The 14926-nt window shown below is 39.0% G+C and overlaps 1 long non-coding RNA gene across 4 annotated transcripts in view; it reads right to left on the reverse strand.

Annotated features, from left to right (window-relative positions):
* Window positions 1-14926, reverse strand: part of LOC123943479 — a 31900-nt gene that overhangs the window by 11172 nt on the left and 5802 nt on the right. For 3 of the 4 annotated variants that reach the window (XR_006818646.1, XR_006818647.1, XR_006818648.1), the window contains exons 3-4: window positions 1901-1948; window positions 663-761 (exon numbers count right to left, since the gene is read on the reverse strand). This is a non-coding gene — a long non-coding RNA (uncharacterized LOC123943479). Of the gene's footprint in view, window positions 1-647; window positions 762-1900; window positions 1949-14926 lie in introns of all 4 variants that reach the window. The other variant, XR_006818649.1, reaches the window with a different exon arrangement.

Raw genomic sequence — 14926 nt, forward strand, 5'->3', positions numbered from 1 at the left:
ATTCAAAGCTCCATTCATCGTTCACCTGGAATATAAAGATCACTTACTGCTGGTTTTGTGCAGTTAAGTCCCTACCAACTCAGTAAGTGTTACTTGATGCCATTACTCAGTTTTGTATTTAGTGAAATGATTGCTGGTCATCAGCCACAGTTAACTTTTTTTTTTTTTTTTTAAGATTTATTTATTTGTTTGTTTGACAGAGATTACAAGTAGGCAGAGAGGCAGGTGGGACAAAGGTGGGGGGCAGAAGCAGGCTCCCTCCTGAGCAGAGAGCCCGATGCAGGGCTCGATCCCAGGACCCTGGGATCATGACCTGAACTGAAGACAGGCTTTAACCCACTGAGCCACCTAGGTGCCCCAGCCACAGCTAACTTTTAAGTGTGACATAAAAGAAGGATGTTTTAGATTGGAGAAGGTTGGTGAAGAATTTCTTTCCTCTTTCATTTTGGTGAAGAGTGGATTTAAGGATCCAGAAAGTTTCTCTTCTGTCACTTAAAAAATTTTGTGGTCTGTATAGTTCAATGAAAGTACCCATAATTTATGCAACATAAGAAGTTAGAATATAATCAGTATTGAGGCCTCCAAGAGCTATCATAATCTGAGCAGCAGTACTCAAGAAGAAACAATTTGTAACGTAGGCCAAGTACCTCAGGTATACACACCCTTTTCTGGGCTCATGCCAGGATCACTCCAACTGCTGCTTTCCTAAGAAGGTAATCTACTCACTGAGTTGCAGCAGGATACTGCTGGACTTTGAACATCTGTGAAGTTCAAATAGCAAATCATTATACATGAATAGCTAACTACTATACAAACAACACAAAACTATTATCTCATTATCACAGCTTTTATGTAAAATTACACACTACATTTTACAATTTACACATTTAACTAGGAATGACAAACACAAACAGTATTAAATTGGATCTATCTATACACCTAATCAATAAGCTGACTATCCCTAAGCCAATCTAATGGCCATTCTATACATTTCCAAAGTATGAATGGCACATAAATGTTCTAGGTGGTAGAGCATGTGACTCTTGAGCTCAGGGTTGTGAATTCACATCCCAAGTTGGGCATAGCTTACTTAAAAAAGAAAAAATTCACAACAGTGTAACTTATAGTGCTTTAAAAGAATAGACACAAATAAACCTAAGTTTGAATAGATATGCCACCTGAAACTATAGATGCCATAACATCACATAAATCTAAAACTGTATAATCAGATACACTTGGTTCTTTAACTATTACGAAGCAGTTGTCTTTTATATGTATTCTATATAGGGATTAATAACCTAAATTTAACATTGGGGGCACCTGTACTACGCTGCAGCAATACAATTAGCTTCTGGGGAAGGGAGGGAAGGCTGCTACATTTTACTACAGGGACATGACACTCCTGGGTGGCTCAGTCAGTTAAACATCTGCCTTAGGCTCAGGTCATAATCCCAGGTTCCTAGGATCAAGTCCTGCTGGGCTCCTTGTTCAGTAGGTAGCCTGCTTTTCTATCTGCCTGCCGGTCCCCTTGCTTATGCTCCCCCTCCGACCAAAAAAAACAAAAAACAAAAAAAAAACCTACAAATTTATTTTCAGGAAAGATACAGTACCGGGGGTACCTGGGTAGCTCAGTCAGTTAAGCATCTGCCTTCAGCTCAGTCATGTTCTCAGGGTCCTGGGATCAAGCCCTGCACCTAGCTCCCTGTGAGCATGGACACTGCTTATCCCTCTCCTGCTCCAGTACCTTATTATTATAAACCTTCCCGATATTCATACCTAAAAAGAGAAATCAAAAGTGTTTTAAAGAATAAACTTTTGAGAAAAAAAAAAAGGAATAAACAAACTTTTGGCTTAGAGATTACAAATAATAAAATATATTTAGGACTATTAAAGCACTTACATGATACGCCTATCCATTTGCTTCTACTTCCATTATTCATACAGAGATCTGAAAAATTAATGACAAAAATCAAGTTGTAGGTCATCAATATGTTTTGATCTTCAAATTAAGATTATGAATTAACATTTTCTTCTCAATTTGCAAAAACACCCACTTACCAAATGCTATTAAGAAACTAGAGTAAATCCACAAATGAAAATCAAGTCAATGTAGAACACTCAATCAGGTATTCTCTATTGAATTCCTGACCTTTGGAAATGGAACCCAAACTTGATCTCTATTTTATTTTACTTTACTCTATCATTATCCATATATACAATATGTATCTGCAATGCCTAGATTATTAAGTAGTTTTTCCTAAGGACTTCCACCACCTGCCAAAGAAGGCTTTCTAAAATGATTGTCTGATTCTCCCTCTCAGTCCCCTTTATGTGTTTCCCATAAAAGCTGTCAAACTATTTTTTTATATTTTTAAGATTTTATTTATCCATTTGGGAGACAGAATGACAGAGAAAGCATGAGAGGGGAGAAGTCAAAAAGCAAATCACCCCCTACCCCTGGGGAGAGCAGGGGGGCAGATGTGGGACTTGATCCCGTCACTCCAGGATCATGACCTGAGCCAAAAGCAGCCGCCCAACCAACTGAGCCACGACTATTTTCTTTTTAAAAAGGAAAGTTCAGGGGCGCCTGGGTGGCTCAGTGGATTAAGCCGCTGCCTTCGGCTCAGGTCATGATCTCAGGGTCCTGGGATCGAGCCCCGCATCGGGCTCTCTGCTCTGCAGGGAGCCTGCTTCCTCCTCTCTCTCTGCCTGCCTCTCTGCCTACTTGTGATCTCTCTCTCTGTCAAATAAATAAATAAAATCTTAAAAAAAAAAAAAAAAAGGAAAGTTCAAAACATCAAGTGTGCATGAGTGCAGCTATTCTTTTTTTTTTTTTTTTTAAATATTTTATTTATTCGACAGAGAGAAATCACAACCAGGCAGAGAGGCAGGCAGAGAGAGAGGAGGAAGCAGGCTCTCCACGGAGCAGAGAGCCCGACATGGGGCTCGATCCCAGGACACTGGGATCATGACCTGAGCCGAAAGCAGAGGCTTTAACCCACTGAGCCACCCAGGTGCCCCGAGTGCAGCTATTCTTAATCCTAACCAAGTAAAGCCTTTGTTCTACCACTGTGATGTGTATGCATCTATTATGGTGTTCACTATAATAAATTATAATTAATAAATAAATGCACTATAATACATTAATAAATTAAATCCAATTTAACAAATTAAATAATTAATAAATTAAGTGTACCCTCCTCCCCTGCCCATGGGAGTTGTTTGAAATCATGTCTTTATCTCCACTGGGTGTGAGCAGTCACATTGTAGGCACTGAAATGCTTAAAGTTACACATTTTAAAATAACTGAAGTCATAATAAAAATTGAAATAATCCTAGTTAGCTGGAGGATAAGGCATACTTTTTAAAAACACTGAGGAGACAGCCTGGGTGGCTCAGTCATTTAGCAGCAACTCTTGACTTTGGTTTAGGTCATGATCCTCAGGGTCATGAGATCAAGCCAGCTTTTTTTTTTTTCTCTCTGTGTCTCTCTCTCAAACACTGGATCACAACTGTATCCATTGGGGGCTTCTAATGGTGAACGTGATTTATGATTTGGACAGATCTATAAATCTGAAAACTCAGAAAATACATAACTTCTGGGGGATTAATTTTTTTTTTAAAGGTTTTATTTATGTATCTGACAGAGACACAGCGAGAGAGGGAACACAAGCAGGAAGTGGAAGAGAGAGAAGCAGGCTTCCTGCCCAGCTGGGAGCCCAATGTGGGGCTCAAACCCAGGACCCTGGGATCAGGACCTGAGCTGAAGGCAGACGCTTAACAACTGAGCCACCCAGGCGCCCCGAACTTTTTTTTTTAATGGAATCATTGTAATAGGACTTTTTAAAAAAAGATTTTATTTTATTATTTTATTTGACAGACAGCGAGTACAAGCAGGGGGAGTGGCAGGGAGAGGGAGAAGCCTGCTCCCTGAAGAGCAGACAGAGTCTGATGTGGGACTCAATCCAAGGACCCCAGGATCATGACCTGAGTCGAAGCCAGTCATTTAACCAATGAGCCACCCAGGTGCCCTGTTACAGGATTTTTCTTAATAAAAGAAGGGCTTCTTCTCTGCTACCCCTACTCAAAACAGCTTCAGAATAAGAAAACTAACATCCTAATTAAAACCAGGATAGCAGTTTAAATCCTTTGTAGGTTTCAGACGAGCTTTATCATATAATTGTGTCACCTTGGGCAAGTTAATTTCCTCATCTATAAAATAAGGATTATGTACCATTTAAAATGGTATCAAAAACAGGAATACTGAGGCAAAATTTAAATTTGAAACTTCAGGTTGGAAAATTATGTGATACCAACAATGAACTACACATAACCTTATTAGAAGATAGTACTGCCAGTTCTCCCTAACCTGATCTCTAAATACGATGTAAAACCCAATCACTTTGCAACATGCTTTTTGGGGGTGGTAGAAATCAACAATTTCTAAAATTTATAGGGGAAAAGGAATTAGAATAGCCCAAACAATTTTGAGTAAGTTAGAAGACAAGGCCCACACCACCTGGTCTGAAGACTTACTATAGATCTAAAGGTCATGTAATAAACATTAATGGAACAGAGGAAGTCTAAAAACAGACTCACAAAAATGGTCAATTGACAAAGTGAAAAGTAAATTAGTGGAGAAGGACAGTACTTTTTCACAAATTATGCTGGGACACTTGGGACACCTACATGCAAAAACACACCAAAAACCAAATCATAACTTATACCAAATATGTTAAGTCAAAGTGATCACACACCAAAATACACAACTAGAACTTTCTAGGAAGAAAACAGAAGATCTCTCAGACTTGTGTAAAAGAGTTCTCAGATACCATACCGAAAGCATGATAATAAATAAAATAATAAATAAAACTGACAACTCAATTTCACCAAAATTAAAAGCTTCTGCTCTCCTAAAAACAGAGAGAACGAAAAAAAACAAGCTGTAAGGGGAAAATATCTGCAAATCCCGACACACGACATGTGTCTAGAATGTATAAAGAACTCTCAAAATTCCAACAATGAGAAAACAACCACACCAAAATGGGCATATATTGGGGCACCAGGGTGGCTCAAAGTGTCCTACTCTTGATTTCAGCTCAGGTCATGATCTTGGGGTTATGGGATTGAGCCCTGTGTGGCCTCCAGCACTTAAGATCTTCCTCTCGCTCTAAAATAATAATAGTAATTTTAAAAATGGGCAAACACGGGGCGCTTGGGTGGCTCAGTGGGTTAAAGCCTCTGCCTTCGGCTCAGGTCATGATCCCAGGGTTCTGGGATCGAGCCCCGCATCTGGCTCTCTACTCAGTAGGAGACTGCTTCCTCCTCTCTCTCTGCCTGCTTCTCTGCCTACTTGTGATCTCCGTCTGTCAAATAAATAAATAAAATCTTTAAGGGCACCTGGGTGGCTCAGTCGTTAAGCGTCTGCCTTCAGCTCAGGTCATGGTCCCAGAGTTCTAGGATCGAGCCCTGCATCAGGCTCGGTGGGAAGCCTGCTTCTCCCTCTCCCATTCCCCCTGCTTCTGTTCCCTCTCTCGCTGTGTCTCTCTGTGTCAAATAAATAAATAAAATCTAACAACCAAAAAAAAAAAAAAAGGGCAAACACTTGAACAGACAATTCAAATAACAAAACTAATTACCTTCTTAAACTATACCAACCCCCCCTTTTAAAAAAGATTTTATTTATTTATTTGACAGAGACACAGCAAGAGAGGGAACACAGCAGGGGCAGCGGGTGAGTGAGAAGCAGACTCCCCACTTAGCGGGGAGCCCAATGTAAGGCTCAATCCCAGGACCCTGGGATCATGACCCGAGCCGAAGGCAGACACTTAACAGCTGAGCCTCCAGGTGCCCTATACCACACCCCTTTCAAGAGGTAACCACCATATTTATATGTATCCTTCCACTCCATAAATACAAACTTTTTAAAAAATTTTTAATTTTTTTAAAAAAGATCTTATTTATTTGGCAGACAGAGATCACAAGTAGGCAGAGAGGCAGGAAGAGAGAGAGAGGAAGGGAAGCAGGCTCCCCGCCCAGCAGAGAGTCCAGGACCCTGATATCATGATGTGAGCTGAAAGCAGAGGCTGTAACCCACTGAGCCACCCAGGCGCCCCTAATTTTTAAATATTTTGAAAGGATTTATTTTACAGAGACGGGGGGCACAAGCAGGAGGGGCAATAGAAGGAGAGGGTGAAGCAGGCTCCCCACCAAGCAGGGAGCCCAATGCGTGGCTCAATCCCAGGACCCTGGGATCATGACTTGAACCAAAGGCAGACACTTAATAATCTGACCAACCAGGTGTCTTAAACACCAAGTCTTTAAAAAAGTAAATGCTGGTATACTGTGGTTAGTACATTCAGGTTGCTGAAGAGCAAGGGTCCTCACACATCTTGAGTCTGTCTGAGGTATATGATTTGAACATTGATATTTATTATGTGGAAACAATTTTATTTTATTATTTTTTTTAAAGATTTTATTTATTTACCTGACAGAGAGATCACAAGTAGGCAGAGAGGCAGGCAGAGAGAGAGGAGGAAGCAGGCTCCCTGCGGAGCAGAGAGCCCGATGCGGGGCTCGATCCCAGGACCCTGAGATCATGACCTGAGCCGAAGGCAGCGGCTTAATCCACTGAGCCACCCAGGCGCCCCGGAAACAGAATTTTAGAAGATTCACTTAAATAGGGAGCTCAACAACTACATAGTCCATATGGGAAAGGGAATTATTAAAAACTTTTAACCAGGAAAAGCCAACAAGGTTTCAAGATTAATGTATGCTCAGAGAAAAATTCTTAAGACATCACCAAGAACAGGTGTTTGGATGGCTCAGCTGGCTAAGCGTCCCATTCCTGGTTTCAGCTCAGGTCATGATCTCGTGGTCGTGAGGTGGAGCCCCAGGGCTCTGTGCCAGTCTGCTTCAGAGTCCCTCTTCCTCCCTTTCAATTAAGTAAAATCTTAAAAAACAAACAAAAAAACAGCATCCAGGAAATACTAATAATTTAGAGAAAGTGAGATGGTATACAAGAACTGGAGGTATAAAGACCTATCACCTTTAGTAGATTGGCTGGTCTGAGTCAGTAGCAACCAAGTGACCACAAGATTGAACGCAAACACGTGGATGCCTATAATGTATCATAACGCCAGGAAAGATTAAATATAAACAAGTAAGATACAATTCTTTATCCAGTGGGAAAAACAAATCATTAGCGAGGTACAGGTTTCCCCTGGCATCTAGAAAAGCAGAAAGTAGAAGTTTCTTATGAAACCTTTCATAAGCCAAATTGGCATAAGTGAAGAAATTATAATTTATACTGAAAAATTTTTGAACATTCCCAGACCCCAAAAATAACCTTTCTTAGTCCTTTCTGATACTTCAGCATGCATCTTGCTAACAGATGCACAAAATATATTGAGACAAAAGGCAGATGATCATAGACATAGTTTAAAGGTACGGCAGTTGGATGCAGAGCGCCGTTCTCATGGAAGAAGCCTTGCACTGCCACTCTCCCTGCTAGGGTACATGTTAACAATTTGCTGCAAAACACAATGAACAATTTTTGCTTTTTGCCTTTTTTGGTAGCACTAACAGGTACTGATATAGGTCTGTCAGTAAAAAAGAAGTGCAGGGGCACCTGGGTGGCTCAATTGGTTAAGGCTCTGCCTTTGGCTCAGGTCATGATACCGGGGGTCCTGAGACTGGCTGGCATTGAGCAGGGAGCCCAATTCTCCCTCTCCCTCCCAGATCTCCCCTGCCCCCCCCCCCATTCAGGCTCAATAAAATCTTAAAAAAAAAAAAAAAAAAGTGGCAGAATATCAACTTTGGTGAGTTTGGATTTTTAAAGATTTTATTTTTAAGTGCTCTCTACCGTCAGGCTTGAACTTACAACCCTGAGATTGAGAGCTGCATGCTCTACCAAGTCAGGCAGGTGTCCCATGTGTGCATGTTTTAGTGTTGTGTATATATACATATATATACACATATACACTGAACTACAAATGTGTATGTTGGGAAGGGGGAGGAAGATAAATTCTGACAAACAAGGAAGGGAATCTAGGACAATTTCCTAGAGATCTGGCAGATGAGATTTCTAATCAGTGAATTTAGGAGAAAAACTATAGATGTCAATAATTAGCAGGAAAAAACTTTTGAGATGCCAATAATCAAAGTAAAAAAAGGCTAATCTATATATAAGATTGTCAAGAACAGAATCTAAATGACAGTGGGAATCATAACGGTTTTTCCATCTAATTCAAAGGACTAAGAATTCTCCAAAGATCTGAATTTATAAGGTCTTAAGTAAGGCCCAGGATTCGTATTTTGAACAAATATCTGGTGTGATGCTTGTGAATACAGTAAAATTTGAGAATCACTGATTTGGATTTAGCAAAAGGAAAATATAACAGGGTTTCAAGAGATGTGATTTCTGTAATAAAACAAAATGGAGAATGAAGTTGCAGGGCATGATGGTTACTGATGAAAACCTTCTTTCACTGGATTTTATTTTATTTATTTTCTAAAGATTTATTTATTTATTTGAGAGAAAGAGAAAGATCACAAGTAGGCAGAGAAGCACGCAGAAGGAGGGGTAAGCAGGCCCCCTGCTGAGCACGGAGCCCGATTCGGGGCTCCATCCCAGGACTCTGAGACCACGACCAGAGCCAAAGGCAGAGGTTCAACCCACTGAGCCACCCAGGTGCCCCTTTCACTGGATTTCAAAGAAACGCAGGTCTTAGCAATAGCATGCGCGCGCGCGCGCACACACACACACACACACACACACACACACACACACACACTGAAACAATGAAAAGGGACGGTTCTGGGGGTCCTGGAATCAAGCCCCGCATTGGGCTCTCTGCTCAGCGGGGAGCCTGCTTCCCCCTCTCTCTGCCTACTTGTGATCTCTATTAAATAAAGAAAATCTTTAAAAAAAAGGGGGGGGGACGTTTCTGATAAAAACTTCATACTAGATGGTTTAAAATCTGATTTAGCATCAGTTTCCCGAATATTTCCAACATGAGGGTGGACAAGGAGCATAAATGCACAGGGACTGAACAGCATCGTTCTTATTTTACTGACAGGTCAAAAAAGAGAAACCTAGCTCTGACTTAAGGACGATCAGGTCAATTTAGCCAAATAAAATTTTCAGAACTTGGTTCCCAGTGCAAAAGAACCTTAACACAAGATTCCCTTACCAGCAATAGGAGGAGATTCTGGTTTACACTGGAAGTATGTTCCACTAACACATTAACACCTAATCAGAAGTTCATTTCACGAGAAAAAAGTAACAGACAGGGCACCTGGCTGGCTTAGTTAAAGAGCATGCAACTTTTGATCTCAGGGTCTTGAGTTGCAGCCCCATGCTGAGTGTAGAGATTACTCAAATAAACTTAAACACACACACACACACACACATAATTCATCCTGTATAACTAAATGTTCTATTTAGTCATAATTTCAGTTGTAAAAGAATTCTTAAAAATCACTTCACTGCAAACTCATCCTCCAAAGATACTCAATATTCACAATGTAGCCAATTTCTTCTTGAATCACCATTTGACCTTTCACCTGTCCCTACTGAAAAAGGAGTAAATGTGTGGCTGAATGAAGTTTTTCTGTAATTCTAGAGGAAAAGTCTACTAGAAATGAACATAGATCCTTCCTTCAGAGGCAATATAATGATTCATTCACTAAGTGAAATACATTTGACATGGAAAGCCTAAAGGCAAGACACAAAGTTGGCAAGTCATGCACTAATTATTTCTGACAACAAAAAGTTTCTTTTTCTTCCCAGCATCCCTCTCTTCCAGGATATAAAGCCAAATGAAGCTTCCTGACAAATGACTTCACTTGTAAACACAATGTGCCATCCCCTCATCCCCACCCCATCTAGATAACTGGGTGGCTTCCAAACTGAAATTCAGAGGAGATGCTTTAAACATGAAACTCAGGCTCGTCTACTCTAAATCCATTCTTTCCCCTAAAAGGAAATCTGACAAAACAGGAAGTACTTGGCAGCATATAGAAGCAAGTTCTGTAGCTTAAGTATTTACTGGTAACAGACTAGTTTTTCGTGACTGTATAATAAAATGCAGAACTTCACATATAAGAGGAAAAAAAATCTGCCTTGGTTACCAAGGTTTCCTTGGCAATTTAAAGGTCTTAAGGACAGTATCACACAGTACACCGAGGAATAAAAAACGGGAAGATGGCTTTTATTTTGTTAAATTCTTTCAAATTCACTCCCCCCATCCTGTCTGACCAAGATCTAAGCCACCAAAATTATACAAACACTGGAGGCAGTTTTAGGACTGCACATAAAACTACGAAACACAAATATTATAAAGAAAAAAATAACATTTTTGGTTTGGTTTGAGGGAATCAACTTGGGAGAAAAGATTTTGTTTTATGCTTCCACAGGATTGGATAGCCCTAAATACAAATAAACATAAATCCCTAAGTGGGCCATTACGATGAGCAGACTCAATAACACACTACGAAACAAACCATAAGCCAACGAAAAGAAAGAAAATAAACCACACTCCATGATGTCTTTCAGCTGTTCCCTCTATCCTGCCCCAACAGCACAGCCCAATTCCCTTGCTCTTAAAACTGGAAGTATCTCTAGGTAAGACTTTCTATATCATTCTATCTTAAAACTTTTAAGCTATTATACTTATGAGTACAGTAAACTAACAAATGATGTAAGGCATTATTATCTAGTCCATTTTTCCCACCTAAAATGCAGGCTGAGATCCACAGTAAGTCATGAATTCAACCGTCAGTCATAACAGTTTTTGCTTTTTTTTAAAGTGAACTAACAGAATATACTGGAGAACACTGTACTTTCATTTGCTATGTGTGGGCAGTACACACAAACACAAAACAGAAATTTCACTATAATGAAATTCGTTACTGATCTTCCTTAGCTATTATTTCAGCTATCTGTTTTACCCAACAATGAAAGCAATTAGAATGACTATTAACTGCAACAATGAGGCAGACAGGACATTAAAGCTTCTGTGAGAATTTGCTCCGATGAGATAGGAATCCCATGGGATAAGAGTAGCAGTAACCTCCCTAAGTGATAAAATTACTGGGTCAATGCCTGATACAGATTCTCACAGGTTGTTAAGTATCAGTTAACCTTTCAGGGACACACAGATATTAGAAGCATGCTTGGTAATTCTTACTTGAAAAATACGGTGCTGGATTGGAACTACCAAATATATATATATATATATATATATATATATATATATATATATTTTTTTTTTTTTTTAAGATTTTATTTATTTACCTGACAGAGAGATCACAAGTAGGCAGAGAGGCAGGCAGAAGAGAGAGGAGGAAGCAGGCTCCCTGCGGAGCAGAGAGCCCGATGCGGGGCTCGATCCCAGGACCCTGAGATCATGACCTGAGCCGAAGGCAGCGGCTTAATCCACTGAGCCACCCAGGCGCCCCGGAACTACCAAGTATATTAAGAGTTGTAAGTATCTAGCCCTGTGCCCTTTATCTCTAAAAGCAGACACTCAAGCAGAGTAATGTATCCCAGGTCACAACCAAGGAGAACAGGCTTATGATTAGAACACAGAACATATGGTTTTCAAATGCAGTGTTCCCATATTAAGATGCTTATTCAACATCGCACTGAACTATTATAGAAATTTGAGAATTTCTGAGCTAAGAGTACATATTTGCCACTTTAGCTTTATGAATGCCTAATATGAGCCTGATATTTTGACTTATCTAATTTCCCATCATTCCCATTTCTTCTAAATCTAGAGGTCAAGACCCTCTCATTTCAGTAACTGTAAGTGTCCTCATGAAATATCTCACCCAGTTCCTCTTCCGATTACCCCTACTTTTTATGCCTAGAAGCACCATGGTGATAAGAAAAATGTTACTTGTAAGTGAAATTATGGACTGAGCCAGGTGGCTTATATGTTCTGTCATGATAGCAGATATACTCTAAGTCCTGGGAAACTTTTCACAAATTTGGACCACTGGTGATAAGGAAGATTTGTGGGTGGGCAGATCTGTGAAAAATCAGTTATTTAAACAAAACAAAACAAAACCTCCAATCCCTCTGTAGTTAATTAGATATACCCCTTTAAAAAAAAACAGCATGAAAACATTTCAGTGAAAACTCCTGACCTGTGGATAGCAACCCACCTTCCACCCCGTGCTCTACTCCCTCCATGTTCCTGAATCTGACTTAATTCTAAAACCTCAAGCAATCTCATTTTAAGTAACTGATCAGGCAAGATGTTCCTAGTGTACAAACACTGACAAAGCATATTTTCACTGGCATGCATCTATTAAATATTACCTTTTAAACTGCTATCCATTTTATAAGCTTTCACTCCACAAGTGAGGGCCTACTAAGTGCCAAGGTTTGTTATAGGTTCTAAACTTACAAAGGTGGATAAGGTACAGTTCTCAGTCTGTAACAATGTCCTAACTTAGTGAAGGATATCTAAGTGAATAAAAAGCTACAATATAAGATAAAGTGACAGGAATCATGTTAAGAGAAAATACATGAAATTCATATGGACACATTACCTAAAGCTGTAGAGGTCATCAACGAAGTTTCACTTAAAAAGCAGTGTTTGAATATGTAGTAATAGAGGAACACTCCAGACCGTGGGAAAAGTATGAATAAAAACAAAGACTAGGGAAAACAGAGTTTGTACAGGGGAACCATGGACAGTTTTAGTGTTATTGCAAATTAGTCTGGAGAGAGAGGTCTAGAATGGGAGGCAAAGAGTCTAAAAGCTTTATTTCTGTATATAAATATAATGTATTCTTCTAAAAGCTGTTGGAGTGACAGTACGTAACAGCATTAGACACACTAACACCATCTAGTATCTGTTTCCTAAATGCTTTGCATCGTTCTAAGCACTTTACATGTATTAACTCATTTAATACTAATACCAACATAGGGCAGTTTCTACATATATTATCCCCATTTTACAGATGGGGCAGAGAAGTTAAGGAATTTGTTGTAAACCACCCTTCTCACAAAAAGCCTGGTCGCACTACACATTTGAAAACTGGAATTATCTTCTTTGCTACCCCTGAACTATTTTTAAAAGCTATCATTCTAATGGGGGCATGGAGAAGACCTAAATCCCGTAAGTAGTTCCAATCACTTACTCTTTAAAAAATAAAAGGTATTGGGGCGCCTGGGTGGCTCAGTGGGTTAAAGCCTCTGCTTTCAGCTTGGATCATGATCCCGGGGCCCTGGGATTGAGCCCCACATCGGGCTCTCTACTCCGCGGAGAGCCAGCTTCCTCCTCTCTCTCTCTGCCTACTTGTGATCTGTGTGTCAAATTAATAAATAAAATCTTTAAAAAATAAAATTAAAATAAAAAATAAAAGGTATCAAAGTTAAGGGATGAATAAAAGGAAAGTAATGGAAACATACATATAACCACATACTACAAACTAAAAATGCTGAAAGTGTTATAATACATAAATTTTTCTGAGTGTATTAATTACTTTTCCTCAATCTGTAAACATTTTGTAACTCAAAGCCAGCAGTATGATGGGGAAAATTTCAAATAATTATTTAAATGAGATCAAAGACAATTTTGACATATGTAACAAAGTGGCTCAAATTTCATAAGCTCATACCCCAAATGGGTTAGGTTTTATAAAAATGGATTAAAAAGGCAAAAAGAAAAAAAGGAAAAAAATAAATACTGTGATTGATAAACTGATATTTAAAAAGCTTGTTTTTTCTAAAACAAAATCATAACTCTTCCCTTGCTAAATAGCAGAAAACATAAGTTTTCTAAAGCCCTAAGAAAAAAGGGACTGAGAGAGTAACTGGTAAAAGTAAGCTCTTTCTCTTGAAGAACACTCAAAAATTCACCTAATCCATGTTTTGTCATTTCTAATTTTTTTATATTTCTAATTGTTAATCAGTATAAGTGATAAAACAAAAGTGGTTTCCAAAAACAATTAACATCTTAACTTGGATTTTAGATAGACTCTTAGCTAAACATTCATCTTCCACACACATCACACCTCTCTGTATTTTGCTAAAAGAAAATTAAAAGAAAACACACAAAATTTAGTCTGTTGAGAAAGAGGAGGTAAAGATATTTCACCCCATATATCTGAACAATTTAAAAACACACATGTATTTTTTAAGATGTTATCTTAAAACTGTATTTTTTTTAAATAATGAAGAACCTCTCCTTTTGAGAATCATCTGGCTTCCTTGCATTTCTTTTACTTACTAACCCACTTTTTTTTCCTAATCAAGTTCTACTGTTTTTTTAAAGCTCATTTATTAATTTAAGTAATCTCTAAAACCAATCAACGTGAAGCTCAAACTCACCATCCTGAGATCAAGAGTCATATGCTCTTCTGACCAAGCCAACCAGGTTGTACTTTTTACAAATCAGAAATAGGAAGGCCTTGATACAAACACTAAAATTTAACTGAAGAATGGAAAAAGAATTCAAAATTCAAGAAACAATGTAAGGTAGAGCATTTGCCTTGTCCCAATTAGGGACCTCATAGGCACTTTGACAAAGAATAAATGTTTATCAGACGTTTCAAGCTCTAACTAGCATGTTTAAAACTGATTTCATTTTCCTTACTAATCAGTGGCCTTTCCCGACCTTCCAAATTTGTTAATGGTATGAACTATTCCCCCCTTTTAAAAATCTAGAGTGGTTTCCTTTCTACTTTACCTCTGCAATCAAGTAGAGATCAAATTCCTCCCGCACCCCTTCCTCACCTATTCCTTCCTGTCTCCCCAGATCCTCCTTTGGTTTCAGGCATGCAGATGCATTGTAACAGTTTTTTCTTTTTTTTTTTTTTTTTTTTTTAAAGATTTGGAGAGAGTGCACTAGCAGGAGGGGGAGTAGGAGAGGGGGAGAGAAATCCAAGTGGACTCCACACAAAGCCC

Source organism: Meles meles, chromosome 6 (genome assembly GCF_922984935.1).
Source record: "Meles meles chromosome 6, mMelMel3.1 paternal haplotype, whole genome shotgun sequence".
NCBI classification, from domain to species: domain Eukaryota; kingdom Metazoa; phylum Chordata; class Mammalia; order Carnivora; family Mustelidae; genus Meles; species Meles meles.